This window comes from Mus caroli, chromosome 14, assembly GCF_900094665.2.
Source record: "Mus caroli chromosome 14, CAROLI_EIJ_v1.1, whole genome shotgun sequence".
Taxonomy (NCBI): domain Eukaryota; kingdom Metazoa; phylum Chordata; class Mammalia; order Rodentia; family Muridae; genus Mus; species Mus caroli.
The window spans coordinates 29714197-29721523 of NC_034583.1; the positions used below are offsets into that span (position 1 = coordinate 29714197).

A 7327-nucleotide genomic window follows, 5' to 3' on the forward strand; every position below is an offset into this window, starting at 1 on the left:
CATGCTTTCCCAGCTGTACCATTTAGTTCTATCTCATCTAATAAGTTCTAAAGTTCATCTATTATATTTTCAGAATGAAGCATATTGCTTGGAAAATATTTTACAGAAAAAGCATGCAAACAAGCATTTGTTGAATATCCTACCAGTGTGTTTTTTAAGTTAAACTGACTTTACTAGTAGACCTTCAGCAACAGTGCTTTTTTCTGCCAACTACATTGTAGATATAATTGAATAAGTGGCTGTGGGATACTAATGAGAACTCATGTGAACCAAAGCATTTATAGTACTGCAGTGGTCATTTGCCATATATAATTTCTTTGGACCTAAGATTCTGGAGAAAACCGAACCATTACTATAAACAATATGAATGTTCAAGACATGTGAAAAGAGAGCCATCCTATGGAGATGGATCAGAGAATAAAGTCTATGCTGCATAAGAGTGAGTAACTGAGGTTGAATTCTCAGAATTCTCAGTGGTATCCCTTCTATAACCCTAGCACTCCAATAAGGAGAATTCCAGGAAGCTTGTGAGCCTGAAATACACAGCAAAATCAAGCAGCCAATCAGCAAATAAAAACAACAGGAGACTTTGTCTTTTTTTTAAGGTTATTTTGTTTATTTATATTTCAAATGTTTTCCCTCTTCCTGGTTTCCTCTCAGAGAACTCCCCATCCCACCTCCCCTCCCCCTGCCTCTACAAGGGTGCACCCTCACCCTAATGCCCACTCCTGTCCCACTGCCCTAGCATTCCCCTACACTAGGGCATCAAACCTTGACAGGACCAAGGACTTCCCTCCCTTTGATGCCAGAGAAGGCCATCCTCTGCTACATATGCAGATGGAGCCATGGTTACCTCCATGTGTATTCTTTGGTTGGTGGCTTAGTCCATGAGAGCTCTGGGGCATCTGGTTGGTTGATATTATTGTTCTTCCTATGGTGCTGCAAATCCCTTCATGTCCTTCAGTCCTTCACCTAACTCCTCAATTGATGTCCCTCTGTTCAGTCTGATGTTTGGCTGCAAGCATCCTCATCTGTATCAGTAAGACTCTAGCTGAGCAGAGCCTCTCAGGAGACATCCCTATTAGACTTCTGTCAACAAGCTCTTCTTGGCATCAGCAGTAGTATCTGGGTTTGGTGGCAGCATATGGAATGGATCCCTAGGTGGGACAGACTCCGGATGGCCTTTCCTTCAGTCTCTGCTCCACTCTTTTTATCTGTATTTCCTTTAGATAGGAGAAATTCTGGGTTAACATTTTGAGGAGTGTGGTTGGCCCCATCCCTCAACCTCTGGAATATGGTTTCTACAGGTTCTCTCTCCCCTTTAAATTCAGAAGAAAACAAAGACATACACACAAGGATGTCCTCTGACTTCCATACATACAGTATGACATGTCCACACTTGCAATCACATGCAAGAATGAGCACATACTATATGCATATTTACATATATACTGTGCACACACAAAGATATAGAGGAAACTCAACTGTTTTTGTGTTCCAAATAACAACAAAGACCACTTATCCGTTCACAATGAAATCTACAAACACCTATGTATTACCAAGGTTTGTGGCTACTGTTTCCTAAATCATGATGGTTTTGTTTCCTCAAATAAAGTTTAGTGTCCTGGATTTAGTATAAATAATGCTTGCAGAAAAACCAAGAGTTTTCTATTAGATTGTTGAATCTATGGATCATCAATTTATCATTTTCCTTAATACTTTTCTAGCTTAACATACTATTTTTAAATTTGGTACCATTTATGTTTTGGCAAACAAACTGCTATAGAAATTGGTGGTTTTCATATTTATCTTCACTTGTCCTCATTTGTATATTTATAATTTCAGGGGTAACAGAGTTGGAAGCAAAGAAAAAGATATCTAGGGCCAATTTTACTACTTTATTTTAAAAACTATGTATTCTTATTATTTTGCTATAGCATAATTGGACTTTTATATGTTTTGACATGAATTGTACAAATAGTATTATATCCTTTGCTATCCATATCTTTAAAGTTTTTGAAGCCAGCTGGGCACAGTAGCACAGATCTTTAATTCATCCAAACACTCAGGAGAGAGAGAGACAGACAGAACTCAGCATCTGTGAATTCAAGGCCAATCTGGTCTACATTATAAGTTACAAGAGAGTCAGGACTACAAAGAGAGTCCATGTCTGGAAAAAAAACCAAAATAACTTTTCTTTCTAAAAGCCTATGGTTTACATACAAATTTATCTATGTAAAATAATTATGAACTCATCAGTTTAGTGAGCAAATATTCATTGCTATCTCTTTTCTGCCCAACCTATTTACTTCAAGTGAGACGGCCCAGTGGGTAGAGATGATTGCCACCAAGTGTGATGACCTGAGTTCTATCTCTGGAACTCATGTGATGGAAGGAAATAATTGACTTCTTTTAAGTTGTCTTCTGATGACCACATGCATGTAATTGCACACGCTACCTTTCCCCAACAACAACCACACAACCACAAAGCAGTCACAACCACCACCACCACTACCACCACCACCACCATCACCACCACTACCACCACCATAACAACAAACCTCTTATCTAATACATTGGGGTTGAATATAATAATAATACACCCTAAACCCGCTGTGTGCAAATGGATGCATTCATTCTACTGCAAATATTACTCATTATGCATTTTCATTATTGGGAAAAAAGATTTAACTAATAGCAAACCATGAAAGAGGTAAAATAAAAGGATTGAGTTTCTTGGGCAACTGCAGAGCTGCAGGGTCAGAAACATTTTCTTTCTTTCTTCTTTTTCCTGTCATAAATCTCAGCAGTTATACCAGAGGCTAAGTATTATCAGACCTTATGTAAACTGGGAAGTGGGTAAAATTTGTCTTCAAGCATATTTCCTTGATCTAATATCCTAGTAAATTCACCTCTGGGGAATTTCTTGTCCTCCAAACAGAAAGATTAGATTTGATTTGTTTTCTTATTTGTTAGTTGTGATCAATAGAAATCAGCAGTGTTTGGCTGAAGGAAAATACAAGAAGTTATGGTGTAATACTAATTACAGCAGAGAGGCATACAGAAGCATAGGGATGCCTAGAAGTGGCAGGAACAGAATCTTGAGGACCATTCTTCTCATCTGGTATTGCCACAAATGTGATCCATCTTTGTTGGTGTCAAGTCTCAGACTTCTGAAATAGTTTTCTAAACCAGCCAGCTTGGATCAGGCAGGACCCAGTTACCTGGGGCCTCGCTTACAATGAGTGCCCTTTTCATAAGGAATGAGTCTGCATGTACCTCAAGATTAACTTTTCCATGGCAGAAATGGGAGCAGTGAGAGTAACTATTTCTGGCCACAGGTTATATTTGGAAGGTGCTTTGTCATTTCTGAAAGTACTTCCACGTTTGAAATTATAAGCTCCGAAGTACAATGAAAATACAAAGTTAGCCAGAGCATTGATGGCTTTCATAGTCTCAGAACGTGGTAGAGGGTAGCAAGACCGCAAGAACCTAGAAGCGGCTAGACTGGTCATCTTTGGGGTGTGAGGGCACCTTCCACCATTTTTCTGCTCCTAGAGTTCTTAGGTAAAATCTAAGAGAGGCCTTCTTGCTTGAAACTTGAACATAGTCTTCTCCTGAGTCATGTAAATGTGTTAAGGATGAACCATTCTCAGCAGCTCACTGCAGCTGAGATCACTATAGCTACTGCCTCACTTCAGGCTTAACCATTGTTCTGTGGCACTGTTTCACAGTTGCCCTAGACAACAGCACCTACCTACAATAGGTAGGTAAATTGTTTTCACTTGCAAGTTCCTTCAAGTTCCAAGAGTCATGAGCATGGGAGGAGCTCACTCCAGGCTTGAGATGCTTCCAAGGCTCCTAAATCAGAACATGTTTCCTTTTCCATTATTGTTCTGGAATGTTCCAGACTTTGGAATGGTCAAAGAAAATATAACAGAGTGCCTTTCACCCTAGTGATGCATCTTTCACCAATTATATTCAAGAGTGTTTAGTGGTATAGTATTCTGGGGCTAAAGGAAGTGGAAGAATTTGGAACTAAGCAATATTCTACAGCATAATTACAAGGACTAGGGCAAGTCTAGCATAGTTAGGACTTAACCTGCTGCATATATATACAGAATACTGATGGAAGAAATTGGAGAAAAACTAAATATATTGGTTTGTTTTGTTCTTTTTCTAATTTTTTTATTTTATTGGTTATTTTATTTATTTACATTTCAAATGTAATGCCCCTTCCCAGTTAACCCACCTGTCCATTCCCATGTCCCTCCTGCTTCTATAAGGGTGCTCCTCCACCCACCTACTTCCTCCTGCCTCAGTGCCTTAGTAGTCCCTTACACTGCCTCCACAGGACTAAGGGAGCTCCTCTCCCTTTGATTCTAGATAAGGTCCTCTGCTACATATGCAGCTAGAGCCATGCGTCCCTCCATGTGTACTCTTTGGTTGGTGGTTTAGTCCCTGAGAGTTTTAGGGGGTCTGTTTGGGTAATATTGTTGTTCTTCCTGTGGGAAGCTCCTTCATTGAGGTGCCCACACAGTGTGATGGTTGGCTGTGTGCATCTGTATCTGCATTGGTCAGGCTCTGGCACAGCCTCTTATGGGATAGCTATACTAGGCTTCTGTCAGCAAGAACTTGGTATCAACAATAGGTTTGGTGTCTTCGGATGTGATGGATCCCTATGTGGGGCAGCCTCTGGATGGCCTTTGCTTCAGTCTCTATTCCATTCTTTGTCCCTGCATTTCCTTTTGACAGGAGCAATTCTGGATTAATATTTTTGAGATGGGTGGGTGGCCCCATTCCTTATCCTGAGGCCATGCCTGTCCATTGGGTATGGTCTCTACAGGAGGCTCTATCTCCCTTTTGTTTGGTATTTCTGCTAATGTCATCCCTGTTAGGTCCTAGGAGAAACTCTTGTGTTCCTGGCATCTGGGACTTTCTAGTGGCTACCCCCAGTTCCCCACTCCCCACTGCTATATATCTCTGTTCAATTTCCTGACCCTCTGTACTTCTCCCTTTCTCTTCCCACACCTGATGCTGCCCTCCTTTCCCCTCTCCCTCCTTGTTTTATTGACTTTTTAATCAGGATAATAAGTGTTTTTCTCATATTTTTTGAGTGTGTGCATATGGTATTGTACTTTGCTCATATTTTCTTCTACATCATGTTCCCTTGTCTCTCTTCCTCTCCTCTTCATTGCTGGACACATCCGTTCCCACATTTCTCTCTCCCTCTTTCTGCACTTTCTCTCTCTCTCTCTCTCTCTCTCTCTCTCTCTCTCTCTCTCTCTCTCTTCCTGCCATGTAACTACCTGCACCCATGTATTATAGTTAAAGATTTGGTTTTAGTCTGCAAGAGAGAGCTACTTGAAGAGCTAACATGGCTCTCTTAGAATTTTTCTACCAGGTTTTCTGACTTTTGTCAGAAAATCCAAGAATTATCTAGAGAATTATTACATCTCTTAGAATTTTTTTCTAGCAAATTTTCATATTTTAGTTGGAAAACTCAAGATTTATCTAGAGAGTTATCTTGAGCAGAGAGCTATCTTGAGCAGAGATCTGTCTCAAACAGAGAGCTATCTTGAGCAAAGAGTTATCTCCAGCAGAGAACTGTCTGGAGAAGAGAGTTGTCTAGAGAGCCATCTCAAGCAGACTACAGAGCTGTCAGCTTGCAACCCATCACTGACTTCAAGTTGTTTCTTCCACTGCTCTCAAATTACCCTTCCTCAGGGCATTATCCTTACCCAAGGCTTGTCCTTGATATGCTATATGTACACATAATCTACAAACTTTATTACATGGATGAGAGAAAACACAGTATTTATCTAATTTTGGCTTAATTTTCACAATATTATGATCTTGTTTCATCTGTTTTTCAGCAGAAGGCAGAATTTAATTCTCTACTGATGAGTGAAAGACTACTGTGGGTATAACTATTATTCTTTCATCTAAAGATGGACATATAAGCACAAAAGCTTTAAATTCCTTTGGGGATATTCTCAGTAGTAGTATTACTCAATCATATGGTAGATCTATCTATCTATCTATCTATCTATCTATCTATCTATCTATCTATCTATCTACCTATCTATCTATCTATCATCTATCTATTTATCTCTCTATGTATCTCCCTATGTATCTCTCTATGTATGTATGTATGTATGTATGTATGTATGTATGTATATATGTATGTATCATCCATCCATCCACCAATGCATCATTTATCCATCTATTTTAGCTCTTTGAGTAACTACCCTATAGGTATTTGTAGCACTGACCTACTTTATATTCCCACTCATAGTGTATCAGGGTTAATTAAATATTTTCTTTATTTATACTTCAAATGTTATCCTCATTCCTAGTTTCCCCTCTGAAAAACCCCTAACCCTCCCCCCTGCTCCCCAACCTACCCACTCCCATTCCCAGTCATGACATTCCCCTATACTTGGGCATAGAAACTTGACAAGACCTAGAGCCTCTCCTCCCATTGATGACAGACTAGATCATCCTCTGCTACATATACAGCTAGAACCACAAGTTCCAACATGTGTTTTCTTTGATTGGTGGTTAAGTTCCAAGGAGCTCTGGGGGTACTGGTTAGTTCATATTGATGTTCCTCCTATGAGGCTTCAGACCCCTTCAGCTCCTTGTGTATTTTCTCTAGATCCTTCATTCGGGACCTTGTGCTCCATCCAATGGATGATTGTGAGCATCCACTTCTGTACTTTTTATTTTAATTTTTAAAACTTTAAAGAACAAAATGAAGTCCTTAAGAATATACAGACAGTAAATATAATGACAAATGGGTATCATAACAAGTTATTGCTTATGTTTTTAATCATTGCTAGTGTGAAGAAATTAGAGTGTGTAATATTTGCACTGTGGCGACCAGATGCCATGTAGAATTAGCCTGCCTCAGGGTTTCAAGGTTGTCACATGCTTACATTCTCTTCTGTTTTTTTCAGTCTTTCTCTGTGGCCCAGTGTTTAGGGCTTTATGAGACTCTGCTTCCTTATATGAGAAAGGACTTCTTCATAAAAATGGTGTGATGGATATGTGAAGCCAATGCCGAGCTCATGATGCAATGCTAGACTTCTTGTAGACACACAGAAATGTGCTTGAGCTATGTCAGTGTTGCTAGGTAGTCAGGCAGGAAATGATATCTAAGAAATAGTGATGGAATGAAGAAGCATAGTGTGGAAATGCAGCATAACAAAATTCAGAACATAGCCTGCTGTAACTCTGGGATTTTTCTAATTAGTTTAAATTTCAGTAAATTGCTTTTCTCAGTAGTAATAATAACAGAATTTAAACTGTTGTTTTCAGCTGG

General features: G+C 39.4%; 1 non-coding gene across 1 annotated transcript; it reads left to right on the forward strand.

Moving 5' to 3' along the window:
* Positions 1 to 5367: 5367 nt before the first annotated feature.
* LOC115029273 lies at positions 5368 to 5432 on the forward strand. The gene has a single exon (XR_003834851.1). It is a non-coding gene; the product is annotated as a U7 small nuclear RNA (small nuclear RNA).
* The last annotated feature ends 1895 nt before the right edge of the window (positions 5433 to 7327 follow it).